At 42.7% G+C, this 21,811-nt stretch overlaps 1 non-coding gene across 1 annotated transcript; it reads left to right on the top strand.

Moving 5' to 3' along the window:
- The first annotated feature begins 5,381 nt into the window (after positions 1 to 5,381).
- On the top strand, positions 5,382 to 5,454 carry TRNAS-AGA (transfer RNA serine (anticodon AGA)). The gene has a single exon. It is a non-coding gene; the product is annotated as a tRNA-Ser (tRNA).
- Positions 5,455 to 21,811: the final 16,357 nt, after the last annotated feature.

The raw sequence follows: 21,811 nt of genomic DNA, 5'->3' as shown, positions 1-21,811 counted from the left end.
TGGAAACAAGGCAGGGTGCCAGCCTTGCGCACCCAGTCTGCCCTTGGCCTGCACCAGGCCTTAGGCAACCTCACATTTGATCTAACTTTGTCTCCCCTCTAAAGGAGCTCCCAGAGCAAAGCAGACACAGTGCAGAGGGGTGGAACTTCGGAGGAGAGAGGAAATGATTGGGGACTTTGAGGAATGTCCTACAAAAGAGGTAGCATTTCACAGGATAGGAACTTGGGAGGAAGTGGAGCACAACTGCAAAGCAGAAGCTACTCTAGTTGACTGCAGTGCACGGTAGGGATGAGGCTGGGGGAGGTGGCAGGACCTCATGTGCAAAATGAACCTTGTGGGGATTGAACCCTTGCAAGCTGCAGGTGGCAGAACCTCTGAGCATTTCTATTGCTCAGAGTGATACTTGAGACCAGGATCGCCTGTTTGGGGTTAGGGTAAAGGCTAGCACCCAGGAGGGGGTTCCTGGAGGTTCAAGGCCTGAGTGGATACAGGGTTTCTCTGTTAAGATCTCCAAGTTAGGAATAGCTGTCTGTAGTTGGATTTAGGGTTGGATTTCTCAAAGAGCAAAGACAGGCATCCTCAGATGTCGTCACAGGTCTTACGTGTTAGTCAAGTCCTTTGGATGACAACCCTAAGTCATGGAGTCAGTGGGGTGGGGAGAGAGTCCAAGGATTGACATAATGGTAGAATCACCGGGAAGCCTACTGCACAAGCTTGGCCTTGCAAGGATCCAGGGACATCAGCAGATCCAGTCTTGTGGACACAGATTTTACCAAGTAGGGCTCTTGGCTCCGGGGTAGGAAAGAACATTCTTCCAGCGTGCTGTCTACTTGCCTCTAAGTTTCTCTACTACCTTTTCCACTACCCACGAACTTCCTGGTCCTGTGGAACTGCACTGAACCTCTTCGTGACTTGGCTTTTTTTTTCATGGCCCCCCTGTGGCCATTAGGCTTTTCTGTTCTGCTTGATGCCCTGTTCTCAAATTCCTGAGAAGGTATGTCTGGTAGACTCAGGCTGATTTGTTCACTTCAGCCACCATGAGCTTCACTGACAGTTCCAGTCAAATGGGACTGGCCGGGGGAGGGGTGTCACAAGGGATTTGAAACATAGCTGCCAAAGGTTGCCTCACAATAGGTGTTTGTGATTGGGGCAACAGAAACCCTGGCACTTCGAGATATCTAGGACACGTTGCTTTCACTGGAACCTATTTCCTCTGTAAAGGACATTCTGCTCAGCAGCCTCATTGAACCAGTCAACCAAACAGCAAGTGGACTCTGCCCTTTGTGAGAGCACAGAACTCTCCCCGCTTAACCCTGTGTGGGAAGCAAGAGGAAGGGACACAAGCCCTGCTGCGGAAGCCTTGCAAGCTAATCTGGGAGGCACCGCTTGCCTTCAGGAAGCCGTTGGGGGTTACCTGATAGGTTGCCTTGGACATGTGTGGTTAGAATCTGTGAAAGGCGGTCAGCAGAGGTTTCCTGGGAGGATGCAGAGTGGGGTCATCCCCAAGTTAGATAACACTCTCTGGGCCACAGGGAGCCCCAGACGGTGGAGCCAGATGAAGACTCAACGATGAACATTCTGTGTGATGGATAAATCAGCAGACCGTGGCTAGATACAACACAAGAGACATCAAGAGAGGGACAAGTTGCATGAAAAGAGCAATCTGAGACCTGATGGGTTTGGGTGCCTTTGGCATATCTAGGTTGAGGGGTCCAGGAACAAATTGTCTAGAGCTGGAAATTCTATCTGCCAAGGTGACGGTAGAGTCTGCTCATGGAAAGCTTTCATTTCTCTGCAAGGGCGGGGACAGATCTGATTCACCTTCATCCCCAGGTACCCAGAGCTGGGCTTGTACGTGGAAGAGATATTCAAGGAAACGCCAAGTGCCTGGATGGATAGATAGGTGGATGGAACCATGGGTGGGCAGAGAAGTTGGTACTTTGGTAGATGAGTAGGTGGATGAATGGATAGATAGATGTTAGGGTGAATGAATAGACAGAGGGGTGGTTGAAAGGATGGGAAAGGGATAATTCAGTGAGGAAGTGGATGGATGGCTAGGGCGGTGGGAGGTGAACAGTGATTCAGAACATGCTTTCTCCTAGTAGCAAACTCACAGTATGTAATTCCGTGTGGAGACCAAGAGAGCATGGTTCTTTGCTCCCTTCCCCTGTTCCTTTCCACAAAGTCTTAGCCTATCTCTTTACAAGCCAGGCTGCTTTATTTTCTCTGTTCTTTTCACTGACGACCCTGCCCATCTCTTCATCTCACACCACTGGTACCCCATTGACATCTTTACTTTCTCCAGTCCACTTGCCAGTCTCCATTACCTCCATTATCACTCTGTTCAGCTTTGAAATTACATGAGTCGTCTTCTGAGATCTCCCAAAATGCACATTGCCCCTAGGGGCTGCGTTAGAGCCTGGCATAGAATTCAGACACCCACCCAAACCTAAGAGCCCTCAAACTCAGCTCATATCAGCCCACTCCAGTCCAGTTCAATGCAGTCAACAGGGTTAATTTATGACCAAAAGAGATGGGAAGGTAATCAATAATGCAGTTAAACACATAGTAGAACTTCTAATTTAACAAGAAGAAAAGGGAGGTAAGTAGAAATACGGTCAAACTAGCAAAAGAAAGAAAAGCAGAAAAGGAAAATTCAAAAATGTAGTAGGAAAAAAAATGTAGTAGAAACAGAACGAGGGAGAACTAAATCCAGGTGTGAACAGGCCAAATTCTATTTAAAAAAAAATGCTGGCTTAAAAATGGAGACTCCATTTCAGATATGTGTTGGCCTACTTTCTCTGAAGGCCCCGACCACTAAAAGCAATTTGTTTCTGCAAGAAATAACACAGATATAATTTTAATGTGTTGCTCTACTCACCAAGAACACGGAAATGTCACAGGTGACTAGAGAAACCAGAGCTTAAACTGGAACAGAGGCCTGTGCAGAGCATGCAAACATGAAAGACAGGGCTGTGCTGAAGGTAAACACCTGAGTCAGCACTGGGATGCAGACTAAGACCTTCTGTGAGGTGGCAGAGATGAGTCGGGCCCCACAGTAAGCCAGGGGTTCTGGGAGGCTGAAGGAGACCTAGGCCTGTGACACCCCTGGCTCCTAGGCAGGACTCCTCTGCGTGGTCCCTACTCAATCCAACAGATCGAGTTCAACAAAATACAAGGTTACAATAGAAAATTACCAAACATAAGGTACAACCATTAGAAATGAAAATGAGGAAAAGCACACAACAGCTTCAGGTTCCCCTAGCTCTTCAGATACTCATCGGGTACATTTGATTAAATATCTCTGTCTTAAGCATTTATGGACATGAATTTTTTTTTAAAGAGCAAGGAAAAAGACAATCAGGAATGTCCAGGCACATATTAACTACATACAACTTTAAGAAAAAGATAATAAAAATTGTGACTTACTAGTTAAGATTGTGGATTGAACCCAAATAGACTCCAGTCCCTCCCAGAACTGCACTAAAACATCAGTAAAGGGATAACATTCAAAAATAGACATGATTCTAGGAAAGTGGTAGAGTAGGAAGCACCAGGAATCTGTCTCCCCACCTAGACAACTGCACTGGCACAATCTAATGTAACTACTTCGGAACTCGAGCCTGGTGAAGGCTTGCAACTTCCAGAAGACTTGGACAGTAAAATAAACTGTAGTTGATTTTGTTCAATTTCAGATCCTAACAAAGCAGTAGCTACCCATCCTCCACCCCCAACCACATGGCAGCCAGCTGAGCACATGTTCTTGGAGCAATCTACACACAGCTTGTGGGAGCCAGAGGGGGCCAAAAGGACCCTGTCCTCCAAGTATCAAATGTGCTCTGATCACTGATTGCTCTTTCTGACACAGTGCAGACAAGAAGGAAGCCATTGTTTCACCTCTCCATTGGTGCAAGCCCCTCATCCTCGGTAGCTGTAATTCCCAGGAGATTTCAAAAGACAATGTCCTTCTCCCTAACCTCCTTCATTTTTTCTTTTTCTTTCTTTTTTTTTTTTTTTTTTTTTTTGCCTTTTGGGAGCCAGACATTAAAGACTAGGACATTCAAAAGCAACTGCATATATGAGGAAAACTAGAAAGTCACCACACATGCCCAGGGAAAAGCACAGACCCAGAAAAGACCTGAGAAGACTTTGAGGTTATACCTCAGGGTGACACTTGGCACAGAGACAGCCTATAACAATAAAAAAATAATAAAAACAATAACAAAACAATCCAGCAAGCCCTGGGAGAGTGGAAGAATCTGATTTCTGGAGTTAACTCATTATTAGATTCAAATGTTCAGTATACAATAGAAAAATTACAAGGCTGCGGGGAGGGTATAGCTCGAAGTGGTAGAGCACTTTCTTGGCATGTATGAGGTCCTGTGTTCAATCCCCAGTACCTCCTCTAAAAAAAAAGTAAATAAATAAATAAACCTAATTACCTCCCCACCAAATAAACAAAAACAAAAAAGAAAAATCACAAAGCATACAAAGGAACAGGAAAATAAGGCCAATTCAAAGGAAGAAAATAAATCAACAGAAAGTGTCCCTGAGAAAGACCTGACAGCATATCTTCTAGACAAAGCCTTTGAAACATCCATCCTAAAGATGATCAGAAAACTAAAGATGTGGAGAAAGTCAAGAAGATGATGTCTGAACAAAATGTAAATATGAAATAGAAAACCTAAAAAAAAATAAATTCTGTATCTGAAAACTACAATAATGAAAATTTCACTAGAGGGATTCAAAGGCACTATTTGAGCATGCAGAGAAAAGAGTGAATCTAAAGATAGGACAATGGAAATTGAGTCTGAAGAACAGGGAAAAAAGATTGAAGAAAAGTGAACACCATGAAGAGGAACAACATGCATTGTGGGAATCTCAGAAGGAGAAGAGAGAGAGAGGAAAAAGGGCAGAGAGAATATACGAAAAAATAGTGACTGAAAGTATCCCAAAGCAAGTGAATGAGGCTCCACAAACATCCAAGAGGCTTAACAAACTCCAAGTAAGATAAATCCAGAGACACATTATAATCAAACTTTTGAAAGACAAAGTAAGATCTTTAAAGCAGCCAGAGAGAAGCAACTTACAACATACAGAGTGTAGGGGTGTGTGTTTGTGTGTGTGTGTCTTACGCCTGAGACAACAGTCAGCAAGCTTCTCCTCAGAAACCTCGGAGGCCAGAAGGCAGTGGGTTGATATATTTTTTAAGCGCTAAAATTAAAAAACTTAAACAAGAATACAATATTGTCACAACTTCAGAAGGGAAGGAGAAATTAAAACATTCTTGGATAAACGAAAGCTGGAGGACTTTACACTAGACCTGCCCCGCAAGAAATGCTCAAAGGACTCCTGCAGGGTGAAATAAAAGGACACTAGGGGGAGGGTATAGTTCAGTGGTAGAGCACAGGCCTAGAATGCATGAGGTCCTGGGTTCAATCCCCAGCACCTCCATTAAAGTAAAAAATAATAAACCTAATTACTTTCCCCCTCCCCCGCAAAAAAAAAAGTACTGTTAAAAGGACACTAGACAATAATCTCAAAACCATAAGAAGATATAAAGATCTCAAAGTAAATACATATGAAATTATAAAAGCTAGTATTGTAACAGTGTGTAATTCCTCTTTTAGTTTTCTACATAATTTAAGAGAATAATACATTTTTAAAAAAAGAAAATACGTTAAAAAAATTATTCATCTAAAACCTAGTATTGTAACTTTGTTGTTTTCGGGGCACTACACTGTATAAAGATGTAATTTTGTGACATCAGATACGGGTAGGGATGGAGCTGTAAAGGAGCAGAGATTTTGTATGTTAGTGAAATGAAGATAGTATAAATTCAAATTAGAGTGTCATAACTTTAGGATGTTAATGTAATGCCCATGATAACCACAAAGAAAATAGCTCTAGAATATAAACAAGAAGAAATGAGAAAAGAATTTAAACATTTAACTACAAAAATCCAACTAAATTCAAAAGGCAACAGTAATGAAGGAAATGAAGGACAAAAAGCTATAAGGCATATAAAAAAACAAAGAATTAAGTCCCTACTTACCAGTAATTACTTTAAATGTAAATGGATTAAACTGTCCTATTAAAAGATGAAAGATTGGCAGAATAGATAAAAATGCGTGATCCAACAACGTGCTGTCTATAAGAGACTCATCTGAGGTCCAAACACAAATACAAGACCAGTGCTCTAACCCCTGAGCTGTGGAGTCAGCTTCAAACACAAATAGACTAAAAGTGATAGGATGGAAAAAGATACTCCATGCAAACAGTAACCAGTAGAGATAAGGGGTGGCTATACTAGTATCAGACAAAATTGACTTTAAATCAAAAAAGTTTATGAGACTAAGAAGGACAGTATATGTTAATAAAAGTTTCTGGGGGAGGGTATAGCTCAAGAGGTAGAGCGCATGTTTAACATGCACAAGGTCCTGGGTTCAATCTCCTAAAAATAAATAAACAAACCTAATTACCTCCTCTTCTCCCCCCACGAAAAATGAAAATAAGTATTTTAAAAAAGTTTCAATACATCAAGAAGATATAACATTTACACATCTTATAACAGACCAGCAAGATACATGAAGGAAAAACTGCCAGATTTCAAAGGAGAAATAGATAGTTCTACAGTAGTATTTGGAGACTTTAATACCTGACTCTCAGAAAGGGAAGATAGAACAACCAGAGACAGAAGATAAGGAGATGGAGAACTCAACACAATAAACCCACTAGATCTAACAAACATATACATAACACTCTACCAAATAACAGTATACACATTTTTCTCAAGTGCACATGGAACATTTTCCAGGATAGACCATATATTAGAACACAAATTAAGTCTCAGTATATTTTAAAAGATGCCATACAAAGTATCTTCTCTTACCACAATGGGATGAAGTTAGAAGTAAAAAAAGAAAAAATTGTAGAAATTAAACAAAGTGTTCTTACACAATTGGTGGATCAAAGAAGAAATCAAAAGAAATTAGAAAATACTTAGAGATGAATAATTTTTTAAAAAAGCCATACACATTATACCAAAACTTAAGGGACACAGCAAAAGCAGTGCAAAGAAGGAAATATATAGCTAAATATGCTTACATTAAAAAAAACAACAAAATCTCAAATCAACAACCTAACTTTACAATTTAACAAACTAGAAAAAAGAAGAAAATAAAGCTAGTGGAAGGAAGAAAATGATAAAGAAGAGTAGAACAGAGATAAACAAAATAGAGAATATAAAAATAATAGAAAAAAAAATCAATGAAACCAAAAGTTAGTTCTTTGAAAAGATCAACAAACTGACGATCTTTTAGCTGGATGGAATAAGGAGGGGGGAAAAGACTCAAATTACTAAAGTCAGAAATGAAGATAGGGATATTACTATTGCATGTATAGAAATAAAAAGGGTCATAAGAGCATTACGATCTGTTGTACACCAATAAATTGGATAACCTAGATGTAATAATGGACATTCCTAGAAACACAAAACCTGCCAAGACTAAACCACCAAGAAATGACTGCCCACCTCTGTGTCTGCACATCTGTGATGCAAAGAAGCAGTCATGTATCAGCACGCAGATCCTGGTATTCAGAGAACAGGGTCTTTGTTACCTACCCAGGCTCCCACAAACCACTACAGGAATATGGGCATGGCTTCCTGCTATCAGGCTGAAGGGACTGAATAATGGATACCGCTACCATGCTAAGAGATAAATTGCCTGGAATTAACCAGGGTTTACCAACCAAGCCTTGCCTGGAAACTGAAAGCCTTCCAGTAGACTCCAGAGTTCCAAGATAGTTACATTAGTCAGATTCTGCCAGTGCAATTGTTGTCTAAGTGGGGAGACAGATTCCTGGCACTTCCCACTCCATCATCCCTGATGTCACTGCTATATAAAGAACGCTTATATAAAGTTTAAAAACCCAGTTTATAAATTACAAAGACAAATTAACCCAATTAAAGAGTGGGCAGAGGATCTGTATAAACATTTCTCCAATGAAAATGTGCAAGTGGCTGATAAACACATAAAAGACGCTCAATACCATTAGCCGTCAGGAAAATTCAAATCAAAACCACAGTAAGATACAACTTCACACCCACGAAGATGGTGTGCTTGGTCAGAAAATGGCCCCTCAAAAGAGAGCCACCGCCAATCCCTGGGACCTGCAAATGCCACACCTTATGTGGGAAAAGATGTGATTAAGTTAATGACCTTGAGAGAGGAAGCTTACCCTGCATTATCTGAGTGGACCCTAAGTGCAATCACATGCACTCTTACAAGAAAGAGGCACGCTTTCTTACTGTTAAGTTTTTATATTTTTTGTATATTTTGGGTACGTCCTTTATCAGGTATGTCTTTTGCAAATATTTTCTCCAAGTCTGTGGCTTGTCTTCTGATTCTCGTGAATATTCTTTACTTTTTTACCTTTTAAAATGTAAGTGGTAGCACTTGGGACACATTTTTCTGGATCTTGCTTTTTCACTTACTATTATATGCTGGAGATCTTTTCATTTGAGTATATAGAGTTTATCATTCTTTTTTCGATTGCATACCATTCCACTGTGTGGCTATATCTTGATTTATTTAACTAGTCCCTTACTGAGAGACAGTGGGTTGTTTCTGACCTTTTGTTAGGACAGACAATGCTGCAGTAACCTTGTATGCAGATCATTTTTTTCAGACTTGTGAAAAAATAAATTTCTGTTGTTTAAAACCACCACGTTTTGGGGGCAGGGTATATAGCTCAGTGGTAGAGCACATGCTTAGCATGCACGAGGTCCTGGGTTCAATCCCTAGTACCTCCTCTAAAAATAAGCAAATAAATCTAATTACCTACCCCTTCAACAACAAAAAAGAAAATTAAAAAAAAAATAAACCACCGAGTTTGTGGCAGTCTGTTTGGGCAGAGCCGGGACACTAATGCAACTGGCTGTAATAAAAAAGACAGATAGCAAATGCTGTGAGGGGGTAGGGATGTTGGAGCTCTTATGCACATACACTGCTGGTGGGAATGTGAAATGGTGCAGCAACTTTGGGAAATGGGTTTGTGGTTCCTCAAAAGATTAAATACAGAGTTGCCATATGACAGAGCAATTTCACTCCCTAGGTATATACTCGAGAAAAATGAAAACGTATGTCCACACAAAACCTTGTCCCTGAATATTATAGTAGTATTATTCGCATTAGTCAAAAAGTGGGAACAACCCAGACATCCACCACCAAATGAATGGATTAACACAACGTGCTATACACATACAAGGGACTGTGATTTTACACTGTGGTGTTCGCTATTTCTTAGTGCCTTACAGGAATTTCTTATGCATTCAGGATCTTTTGTTAATGATGTTCATGAAAATATCTTCTCCAAGTTTGTAGCATGTCTTTTCCCTTTCATGGTGATATTTTAATGCAAAGTGGGTTTAATCTGTATTTTTCTGATTGATGACAAAATTAAGCACCTTTACGTATGTTTACTGGCCGTTTCCCAGACATTTGTGAAGTGCCTTTTCATGTCGCTTGCCTGTTTTTCTACTGGGTGGTGTGGCTTTTTCTTAAGGATTTATGGAGGTTCTTTATATGTTCTGAATATGAGCCTCTGTCAGTTACATATGTTGCAAATATCTTCTCCCAGGCATTTGCTTGATTTTGCTTGTTTGTTTACTCATTGAATTTTGTCTTTTCGTGAACAGAAGTTCTTAATTTTACTGTCATCAAATTTACCAGTCTTTCCTACCCTAAATGCCTGAAGATACTATAGTCTTTATATTTCACAAGCTTTATAGTTTGTCATTTTTAGATCTACAATTAATTTTTGTGTATGGTATGGAGTAGAAATCAAGTGTTTTGTTTTTCTTCTGTGGGAATATCCAGTTGTTCAGAACCATTTACTTACAGACTAAAAAAAAAAAAAAAAAAGACTGCTCTTCCCACTGCTCTACAACGCCCCCTTGGTTGTAGACCAGCTACCCATCAAAGTGCTGGTCTGCTTCTGAGTTTTACTTGCTATCTCACTGAACTATTTTTGTATTTACACACTAATGCCACAGGGCCTTAATTACCAGACTTTATAATTTATTAAGCCTTGATCTCCAGTGAGGCCATTCTCCTGCTGTGTTCCTCTGCTTTAAAAGGGTTTTAGATATTCTTGGTCCTTTGCATTTCTTAATATTTAGAAAAAAAACTGGGGGACGGTAATTAGATTTTTATTTATTTGTCTTTAATGAAGGTACCAGGGATTGAACCCAGGCCTTGTGCATGCTAGCACATGCTCTACCACTGAGCTCTACCCTCTCTCCTACATTTGGTATAAATCAGAATCAGCTTGTCAGGTTACACAGACATGTACACAGACACACACACACAACCCTTCTGGCATGTTTTTTGAGATTACATTGAATGTGTAGATTAATTTTATGGAAGAATTAATATGTCTATAATAATGAGTCCTCTGATACATAAAAATAGAATTATTCCACCTTTACTTAGATATTTTTTAATTTCTCTTAATTCTCTTTAGTTTTCTATGCCTTGTGTACCCTTTATATAATAGTATGTCTTTTTACAAAAATTAATTCTCTAGCTCTTTGTGTCTACTTTATAGAAATATAATTTCTTTTTATATTTTGATCTTATATCCAGCAACCTTACTGAAGTCATTTATTAATTCTAATAATTTATCCGTCTATTATTTTTTATTTTTCTATATACACATTCTGTCATCTGCAGATACTGACAGTTTTATTTGTCCCTTTCTAATCCTATGATCTCTTATTTCTCTCTTCATCCTGCACTTACTGGGAGCTCCAGTGCAGTCCTAAGTTAAAGCTGCAGAAGTGGGTTGCCTTGTGTTTTCCTGACGGCAAGGGGAAAGCTGGAAACATTTTAACATTAGGGATAATAATGTATGTTGCAGATTTGTTTAGATTTTTTTTAACTTTTTTTATTGAGTTATAGTCATTTATACAATGTTGTGTCAAATTCCAGTGTACAGCACAATTTTTCAGTTAAACATGGACTGTTTAGATATTTTTAACAGATCAAGAAAGTCCCAATGTATTCCTAGTTTGCTAGAAATATTTAACCAGTGTTTTTCTGCATGTATTGGGATGTTCATATGATTTTCTTATCCTTTATTTTACTATTTTGGTGAATTATGTTGATTTGTTAAACTGAATGTGCCTTCCTAGAATACACTCAACTTGGTTGTGTTGTATTATCTTTTCAATAATCACTGGAACTTGGCTTGCTTATTAATATTTTATTTAGAATTATTTTTATCCATGCTCCAGAGAAGTATAATATTAACATATAATTTTCTTTTCTTATAATGTCCTCATCAGATTTAGGGAAAAGGCTACAATGTCCAATTAAAACAAACCTGTGAGTGTCTCCTCTTCCCCTTCTCTCTGGACGAGTTCGTGTGAGGTTAGTGTTGTGTCTCTTCAGAACTTTGGTAGGAGAGATAATAATGCCACCTGCGCCTTCTTTGTGGGAAGGTTTTGACTGCAGGTTTAATTTCTTTGTTAGCTATGGGACTGTTCAGATTTTCTATTTATTCTCATGCCAATTTGGTAAGGTGTATTTTTCTAGAAATCTGTCCATATGATGTAAATTTCCAAGTGTATTGTTATACAGTTGTTCATAACACCCTCGCTGCCATTTTAATATCTAGAATAATAATTGTTTTCTGCTCTTGGTGTTACCTGTGCTGCTGTTTCTTAGCGTGATCAGTTTCTCCAGTGTGGAGACTTAATTCTTCCTATTATGTTTGTTTTCTGTTTCGTTATTTCTCCTCTTCGTCATTTCCTTTCTTTGGGGTTATTTTACTTTTCCTTTTACAGCTTCTTGAGATACTTGTTTAGGTCACGGATTTTCAGTCTTTCTTCTTCTTGCCTGAAATAATGTGTTCTCTGTGCCATTTGGTACAACTTACCTATAAAACCATTTGGGCTTGCTTCAATGTCTTTAATAGCTAGAGAGCTATTCATTTTCTATTTCTTCTTCAGTAGTTATGATGCTACAGTTTTCTAGCAATTAATTGGTTTTGTGTAAGCTTGGAAATTATTGACACAATCTGTTGATGGGATTCCCTTATTTTTTTTAAATCTCTGCAACACCTGCAGTCATGGCTTCCTTTATATTTTCTCACGCATTACTCATGCTTCCTCTCCTTTATTCTTAGCTAGCCAGGATAGAGTTTTGCCTTTTTTACTTGTTTTTCAAAGAATTTATTTCTTAGCTTTGTTGATCTCATTTTTTCTTTGTTTTCTATTTCATTCATTTCTGCTTTTCATTATGATCTTTTTACTTTCTTTGGGTATACTGTGTTGTTTTTCTAACTACCTAATATTGACACATAGCACATTAATTTTTAGTCCTTCTTTTCTTATTTAAGCATATAAGCTATAATTTTCTCTCTAAATGCTTCTTTCATTGTTTCCCACAATGTTTTGATGTGTAAAATTTTTATTATTCAATTCTACTGTTTTCTCTTCATTTCTTTGACCTATAAATTATCCCTGTGTATGTAAACGTGTGTAGGTTTCTGTTTTTAGGGGAGTTTAGGAAGTTTGAGGTTTCATTGCTGTTGTTTGTATGTTTGTTTGCCTGCCTTAGGTCTACATTCAAGAGTTTACTTTAACAGAATCTCTTTTGGGCTTCCCTGGCTACAGAAACCAGCTCCTACTTACTAATATTCAAGCACATCTATTATTCATCCAAGCTTGCACACATTCCACACTCGGAGTCATCCATGCTCCTGCCCTCTTTGTGAAAGGAGGCTTTGAATCTGGTGGCCCCACAGGAAGGGCGTGTAGGTGGGACTCAGGGCTGACTCAGAAGGCCAGTCCTGGACAGCTCACGTCTGAAGTTGCACCCGCCAGAACAGAATTTTGTTCTGACAACTTGGTGGGCGCCAAGCTGCCTCGCCATGCTCAGCTCCTGAGCTGTCCGTGTGAGGTGAAGGATTTATCAAGATGAAATGTTAGACCTTCGAGAGTTTCGCTCGTTCAATTCTGCCCTTGTCTTTGACCTGGAATTGTACTAACAGCAAATATTTTCTGTCTCTACAACTGCTTTCCCAGCTGACGTGTGCTGGAGAATATGATGAACCATCAGAACCATGTGATCAGCAGATGGGGAAACAGGGGAGGGAGGGCAGGAAGGGTCTCAAGCAAGGCCGCTCAGCCAGCCAGGTGCAAGGCTGGGGTGGGACTTCAGCTCCTCACCTGGAATCCTTAATGAGGGACAGACAGATGGTTGGCCGACTGTTAATTGTGCTCTTGCACGGACTTCGAGATAAAATTAAATTCATTACCAGCAGGTTCTTTCAAAACCTCAAAAACAGTCAATACAGAATGCCAGCATATTTTAGCCACACTTTCTTGGTGATTTTGTCACTTCAAGTTGGTGACCTCGGGCGAGTTGGTCAGCCCCCCTAAGCCTGAGTGCAGCAGGCGGAACAACGGCCCTCAGAACACCAGGTCCTGAACCGTGGAGCCTGTGAACTTTACCTTGTGTGCCAAAGATCTTGCAGATTGATGATGGTAAGGATCTTGAGATGGGGAGATTATCTTGGATTATTCGAGTGGACTCTAAATGCCATCACCTTTTTAAAAAAAAAAATAAGCATTTATGTAGCTCTTGACTGTGTCGGTAAGCTGGGTGCTTCTGCTGACCTGGGTGGGGCTGACTGAGCTCGGCCGGGCCCATTGCTCACCGCAGTCAGCTGTGGACCTGCTGCGGGCGCCTTAGTTTCGCACGGCCTCAGCTGGGTCAAGTGTCCTTCTAAGAGAAAGGCGGAGGGATACTAAATACAGAGACAGAAGAGGCGATGACAGTGACTGGAGACTGCAGCGATGCATCCACATGGCGAGGAACACTGGCAGTCACCAGACGCTGGAAGAGACAAGAACAGATTCTCCCCCGAAGCCCCCGAGGGAGGGCGGCCCTGCCACAGCCTCAGCTGGGGTCTTCTGGCCCTCGGAACTGTAAGAGAATAAACACGTCGTTTTGAGCCACAGGCTGCGGTCACTTGTTACAGTGGCCACAGGAAAGCGACACGCGGAGGCCAGCAAGGATGCTGATGTGGGCACGTGCGGGGCGCTGCCGGCGCCGCACAGCCTGCGCGGCGGTTCCCGCACGAGACTTGAGACTCGCAGCTCCTGCGCTGTGGGTGTGGGCGCTGGGGTGTTCCTCTGTCCAGACCCCACCGACGGGCCTTCCTCCAGCCAAACAGGGCGAGCCCAGGCCTGCCAAGCCCAGGCAGCCTCTGGGAGGTCTTTCAAACTCCTGCATCGTCAGAGGTGGAGGAGATGTGGGCACCTCTCCAGCACCTCCGTCCCTGGCCAGTCCCTGCCTCTGCTCCCTCCTGGCCAGCTGCGGGGTCACCGGGCTAGCAAACTGAGGCTCCTTCCTCTGAGCTCTGATGGAGAAGTCGGTCTCTCATGACTCATTTTCATTTTCTCATGGCCCAAATTCAGGGCCCCAGATCCTTACATCTGTAAAAGTCAGCTGGAGCCCAGGGCTGGCTGATGTGGGGGTGTGATCTGGGACAGGAGAGACACACTTCGCTGGTGAGGTCACAGGGCACAGAAGATGGAGTGGAGGCTGGAACCAGCATTTGCCACCTGGGGGAGCTCAGCAAACTTCTTAACCTTTAAGACTATCAGTTTTCTCATCTGTAAAGTGGGAACTCATTCACTGCCGTGAGGCTAGGAAGTTAAGAGGGAAACCACAGAAAGCTGAGGGAGAATGGTGCTGGAAATGCCGTAGGAGGGGCAACCCAGGACCTTGGGTAGGGATGGCGCAGACAGAAAAGTCTGAACTCAGGAGATTGTAAGAGAAGAGAACCAAAGGCTGGGGCAGGGGACAAACAGGGCTTCTCTGTTTTAGGGCACAGAGAAAGGCATTGGTGGGTGCCTGCGGGCAAGGGCCTAAGGGAGGGCGTGCAGGGCAGGGGGGCGCTGAGGATCCAGAGCGGGTCCAAGGAAGGCTTGTGGGGCGGGGAAGGATTTAGGCCCAGACATACAGGTAAGTAGAAGGAAAAGGCGACCCTCCATGGGGCACAGGGCGTCTGGGGGGCCTCCGGGCCATGAGACGTTGGACAGGGTGAGCCGCACAGGCTCTGGGTGGGTTGCTGCTGCTCCTCTGACTCTCAGTGTCCCCTGAGGCAGACGTGGCCCACCCCAGAATTTACCCCTCCCCCACTGCCCCAAGGAGTTCCAGCCCAGAAGGGGGAGGAAATATGCCAAGGCTGGGGGCTCACCTGCAGCACAGGGTGGAGTGAATCCTACCCTTGTGTTGGCAGCTTTAAACTGGGCTGAATTTTCAATAGTGGTCAGTGCCCAAAAAGTTAGGAATCTACCTAAATGGATTCAACAGTACTCCACTGAACACAGGGAGCAGACTTAGGAGTTTGAGATTTGCAGAGGTGAACCACTATATATATAAATAGATAAAAAACCAATTTCTTCTGTATAACACAGGGAACTATATTAATATCTTGTAAAAAGCTGTAATAAAAAGAATATGAAAATGAGTATGTGTGTGTATATGCATGACTGGAACATTGTGCTGTACACCAGAAACTGACACATTGTAACTGACTGTACTTCAATTAAAAAAAGAAAGAAAACAGAGTAGAGAAAAACAGATTTCTAGTCACACCTCCTACCAAGTTTATATTCCTGAATAAATGTAGTTACAATAATAATAGTGTTGCAAGAGGTATTACTGTCTTTCTTCCCCCCACCCCATTTTTATTAGATGGAAATTATGACTCAGAATAGAATCAGCACCCTCCCTCAGTCCCATCTCTCCCATCTCAGTAAATGGTATTAGGAGTCAGCCTCAGTTCCTCTTTTTCTCTATTCCCAAGCACCCAGTCCAAGCGCAGGTCCTGCAGTCCTGACTGGGACAAGCTCTCCCAAATCTGACCCAGCACAAACCCCGCAGCCCTAGCTCCTTCTCTCCTGGACATGCAACACCTTCCTCACCAGGCTTGCACCTTCCCTCTCAGCCCCTCCACACCGACCAGAGGGTCCTTTTATTTTATTTTTGACCAATGTTTGTTCACTATTTTTATTTTTTATTAAAACTGAGTAGAACCACAATTCCCTTCCTAGATATATACCCCAAAGAATTGAAAACAGGTACTCACACACAGGTATGTGCATACACAAGGTCATTGCCACACTATTCACGGTAGCAAAAGGTAACAGCCCAACTGTCCATAAGTGGCTGAACGAATAAGCACCATGTGGTCTGTCCATACAGTGGACTATCATTCAGCTGTGAAAAGGAGTGAAGTACTGACATGTACTACAATGTGAATGAACCCTGGAAACATCCTAAGTGAAAGAGGCGAGACACAGAGGGTCAAATAATGTCTGGTTGCATTTATATGAAATATCCAGAATAGGTAAATCTAGAGCTAGAACACGGATTTGTGGCTATCAGAGGTCGGGAGGGAGGAGATGGGAGAAGCTGCTTACTGGGGGTGTTATTTTGGGGTGATGGAAATGTTGTGGAACTAGATGTGGTGGTTGCACAGCATTGCCTGAAATTGTTCATTTTAATATAGTTAATTTTATGTTGTGTGAATTTCACATCAATAAATTATTTAAAAAAATCAAATAGATACAAAATAACATCTCAAATATCTGTCCGGACTCCCATACACAAACCCTCCTGTACCTGCCTCTTGTTTCCCACCTCTTCCCTCAAACGTAACCACTGAACCACTACCCTGATTTTTGTGTTTATCAGCCCCTTGTGTTGTTTTCACTTTTTTTAATCCCATATATTTGCATCCTTAAACAATATGCTGTTTGGTTTTCATTTCTGAGCTTTTCATAAGTGGAATCATGCTTTATATAATCTATGAAATATTTCTTTTAACTCAAGGTCACGTTCCTGTGATGCATTCACAGCACTGTGCATAGTTGTCACAAACCTGTGCTCCCTGCTGCATGCTATTTCTTTGTGTGAACATGCTATAGTCTTTATTCATGCAGATAGTGGACATTTAGTTTCTTCCTAGCATTTTTGTATAACAAACGGTGGTGTGATCTTATTCTTATGCAGGTCCCCTGCACATGCGGTCCAGAGTTAGGGTAAATATTGTGGATGGTATTGCTGGGTTGTGGGGGAGCCCATAACCTTGACTGAACTTGCTCATGCCAGATTTTCTCCCAAGATGTCAACTGTATTCATTTTTGCCAAGGAACCAATTTTTGGCTTTGTTGGTCCTTTATGTTGTGTAAGTGCTATATTTCATAATTTTCTGCCCTGGCCTTTATTATCAGTCTCCACTCCTCTCAACATTGTCTAAGAGTTCCTCTCCCTCCACGTCCTCCACAACACTTGCTTTTGGCAGACTCTCTTTGGGGCTGTCACATGGTAACCCATCATGGTCTCTGTTTGCTTTTGCACTGACAAATGAGTTAAGCATCCGTTCTTGTATTTATCGGCCACTCTGAAGGGCCTGTTTTTATGTCTTTCCCATATTTATTCTAGGTTATTTATCTTATTAAATTTGTAGGCATTCTTTGTGTGGTGTAACTGATAGCATCCTTTATATCTTCTCTCACTTTGAGGTTTGTATTTTCACCTTCTCGATGATGTTTTTGTAAAACAGAAATTGTCATAGAGTAGAGGGGAGCTTTTTTAAAACTGTGTGTACCTTTGTAACTTTTACATTTTGCACCATGTGCATCGGTTACCAGAAGAAAAAACTTAATAAAATTTGAATTAAAAGAGCTCATTTCTATCACCTTGCCCTAATTTTTTATTCGTTATTGTGTCTTGAAATTATATTATTCATGAGTTCTTTTACATGTATCCTGTAAATGACACTTGAGAATTTTAACTTTTTCCGTTCACAGCTATATCCCCAGTGCTTAAACCACTGCTTCGCACAAACTAGGTGCTCACCAAACACTGGGGAAGAGAGGGACGGAGGAAAGAGAGGAGGCAAGGCTAAAGGGCCACCTTAGAGGCTAATGTGGCTGTTTGTGGGGGTTCAGAGGCTCCAAAGGTTGGGCAGGAACCAGAGTAATGGAAGAAATATTCTTCCCTCAGACAGAGCTTAGACTCAAAGGTTATTATTTATATTTGGGAGACTTATATTTGTTTGGGGGCACTTAATTTTTGTGGGGGAGGTAATTCGGTTTATTTATTTTTTTAACAGAGGTACTGGGGATTGAACTTAGGACCTCGTGCATGCTAAGCGTGCGCTCTACCACTGAGCTACACCCTCCCCATTGGGTGCTTACTTTAATAAGACACCCCTAAAGGAATAGGCATGTATGAGGCTCTGGGAGAGGTAGTGGGTTTTATTCACCCACTCATCCCTTTTCTCCCCCATTCTTTTGTTGCCCACTTGTTTTCACAGCCAGAAGGTGTCCGAACCACCAGACTGGGGTCTGAGGGCTCCGGCTCTCTGCCCAGGGAAGCCTGGGCAAGCCTCTTGCCCTTCCTGAGTTCCCATGTTCCCGTCTGCAAAGCAGGCAATAATAGGAACACCGACGCCTTCTTTTGTATTGCAGGCTGCTTACCAAGCACTTTCGCACCGTTAACCTCCTATAATGAGCTCAGTATCCAGTGAGGTAGGTGAAACTGGATGATGAAGCCTGGGAGGAGGACTGATTCTCCATCTCCCAGCCACACGTGACCTGATAAGACTTGACCTCTGTTTCCAGACTCGAAGTCCAGTGCTCATCCCAGGGGTGAACTGAAAAGTATGCAGCTGCCTGGGAAGTTGGGTCCTCTCTGTGGTGGGAGGGTGAACTCTGCTGTTCTCTGGGAGTTATCTCCATGGATCCCCACAGCAACTGTGATTGGAAAGTTCTGTTGTTCCCATTTGACTGATAAAGAAATTAAGCCTCAAAGACATGCAGTGACTTACCCAAGGTCACCCCCAGCATTTGGGGTCATAGCCAGAGTTCAAATCAGGGCTGAAACTCCAGGGCCCTTGTTTGTCTCCCACTTCTGTTGTCTTCCGTAAACCCTTGGATATGATTCTCAACAGTGGGTTTTCCTAGATCACAGCCAAGGGGCCGGGAAGAGAGCCTGCCACAGAGAGCTCCGCTGTCAGGCTCTCAGCAATGACGCCCAACAGAAGGCTATGCACACACGCATCTAGACCTAGGCCTATAGTCTCCAGCAGATTGAGGATAGAACATGTCAACAGCCTGGGGCAAATGGCCCTTTCTATCCTCATATCCCCCAAGGCCATCCCAGTACTGCATCATGGGAACTGATAAAAGGCTAAGTAGGAATCCTTGATAAATGCTGAAATTTTCAGAATAGTCTGTTTAGGAGGGCTGGGAAGTCTGTGATCCATCTCAGAAGCAGTCCATCCACAATTATTCTGAAAGGATGCAACACTGTGGAAGAGAGAAGGGCGGAAAATTGCTGACAGATCTAGGTGAGTTTCTAACCGGACCCTCCGCTGAGCTAAGCAGAGGGACTGGAAGGGACCAGTCACTGCTAGACAGTTGGAGAGCAGACAGTGTTGGAGTCTGGTCCTGGCTCTCCTCTCGATGGTGGCCATGTGGGACAAGTGACAGCCTCTCTCGGAGCCCCAGCACCCCCTTCTAACATTCTGGTGACATCTCCCCTTACAGGGTTGTTGCAGAGTTAGCAGTCTTAGCACAGGTGCCTGGTGCACTGCAATAAATGTACTCCAAATGGAGCTCAATAAATGTATTGTGACCTCAGGCAGTGAAAATCAAGGATGCTGGGAGTGGGGTAATGCTCATTGGGACCATGTCTGGGAAGGCTCCATGGAAGAAGGGAGATGACAGGGCTGTATAAGGATTGGGGAAGACTCAGGTAGACCAGGAGGCTATGCCAGGCAGACTGGCAGGGACAGGGTCCTGGATATGAGAATTCCTAAGCTGCCTGCCAGCCCCACAGAGGACAACAATGGCCCCCATGGGGCGAAGAAGGGGACCAGAGTAGTGAATTAAAAGAAGAGCAGCATGTCTGCTCTGAGCCTTGATGTGTTGGGGAGCAGCCAGGGGGTGTGGGGGAGGGTGGAGTCTGGAATGGACTTCATATTTCCTAGAGTCCCTGAGCATTTGTGGACTACATGGGACCCACCTGTCCCTGCCTCCAGACACTGTGACCCCAGATGTCCCACAATGGTCACACTCCTTCTCTTCTTGGCTTTATTTATTCTCAGTGCTCAGCTCTCTGCTCCCTACCAATTACACAACAACAGCAACAGTAACAACACACACACACAGAAGAACAGCTCCTGAGTCCCAGCAGTTCCCACAACCTCTCAAGTGGATGTGAGCACTGTGGTATGATGGCCAGGCTGAAGCAGGCTTTTCTACCTCTGCCACACTAGATGTGGTACAGAGAACACAGGACCAGGGGGTCAGGAGATCTGACCACCTGACATGATAGTATTGGTTAGGAATGCACTGGGCTGCAAGTAACAGACAATCTAAACTTCATGGCTTATACAAATGGGGGCTTCTTTTTCTTGCATGAGAAGACATCTGGAGGAGAGCAGTCTCAGGGCTGGTGCAGCTGCTCTTTCTTTCTAATGCTTGGGTGGGGTGGATGTTAAACAGATCTCCCCACTCTGTGACCACAGTAGATGTGAAGCAAAGGACACAGGTCTGGGCTTTGGAAAATCTGGGCCCCCTTCTGGCTCTGTTGCTAACTAGATGTGCAGCTTCAGACAAGTCATTTCACCTCTCTGAGGCTCAGTTTCTCTTCTGTCCTATAGCAGCAAGGGTAGGACTACATTATCTTCAGCTTCTCAAGTCTCAGGATGACCTTCTTTCTTAATCAAAAAAAAAAATTTACCCTGATTTTTTTTTTTTTTAGGGTGGAGGTAATTAGGTTTGTTTATTTATTTTTAGAGGAGGTACTGAGGATTGAACCCAGGAACCTCTCTATGCTAAGCATGTGCTCTACCACTGAGCTGTCCCCTCCCCCCAGGATGACCTTCTTTCTTGAAATGCAAGCAAGCACCACCTATGCACATACACAACTTGGTAGATTTAGTTACGTCTTTGCAGCTTAAGGGGCCTGAGATAGAACTTATTTTGATAAGCTAGGAAACAAGGAATATGAAAAAAGACACAAGAAGGCATTCCAAGAACAGCTTCCAGATCCTGCCCTTCCACTCCTTCCAGAACACAGATCCACAGACGCACAAAACTCAGGGCTATAGAGGGTCCTTCAGACAGAACAATGCTTTGATTTTTTTTTTCCCTTTTCTTTCCTTTCCATTCCTTTCCTTTTCTTTTCACTTCCTCCTCTTCCTCCTCCATTTTTACATGTTAACTTGTACACCTTGCCTCCCATGTCCAGCTCTTCATAATATTGTGACATCATTTGACACAAGTGCTATGAAGAGTTCAAAGTTCTCTTCAAATCTAGCCGTTATGAAAAGAAGCATCTTGAGTCAAGTGGTGTCAGCTTCATTTCCTAGGGGCTGGCATCCACTGACTCATTTAATGTGTGGCCTCACTGAAAACAGCGTGTAAATGGAAACCTCATCCCCAGCCACTTCTCTAGCCAATGTGGAATGTTCTGAATCACCCAAACCCTTTCTCTCAGCTCCTGCCCAAGGCTGACGCTCTTTTGTGGGTCCCCTAGGTGTTTTCCCAGCTGACCTAGTTGACATTCCTGTCACCAGGGTGCCAAACTGAGTGCCATGCTCTGTCCAAATCTGGCCTGCCTCCCCCTCCATCTCATCTCTCACCTCTTGGCATTCACCTAACCCACCACATTGTTCCTCATCTCTGTGCCCTTGTACAGGCCATCCTGCTTGG

Source organism: Camelus bactrianus, chromosome 6 (genome assembly GCF_048773025.1).
Source record: "Camelus bactrianus isolate YW-2024 breed Bactrian camel chromosome 6, ASM4877302v1, whole genome shotgun sequence".
Lineage (NCBI taxonomy): Eukaryota > Metazoa > Chordata > Mammalia > Artiodactyla > Camelidae > Camelus > Camelus bactrianus.
This window is presented reverse-complemented; position numbering and strand designations above follow the sequence as displayed.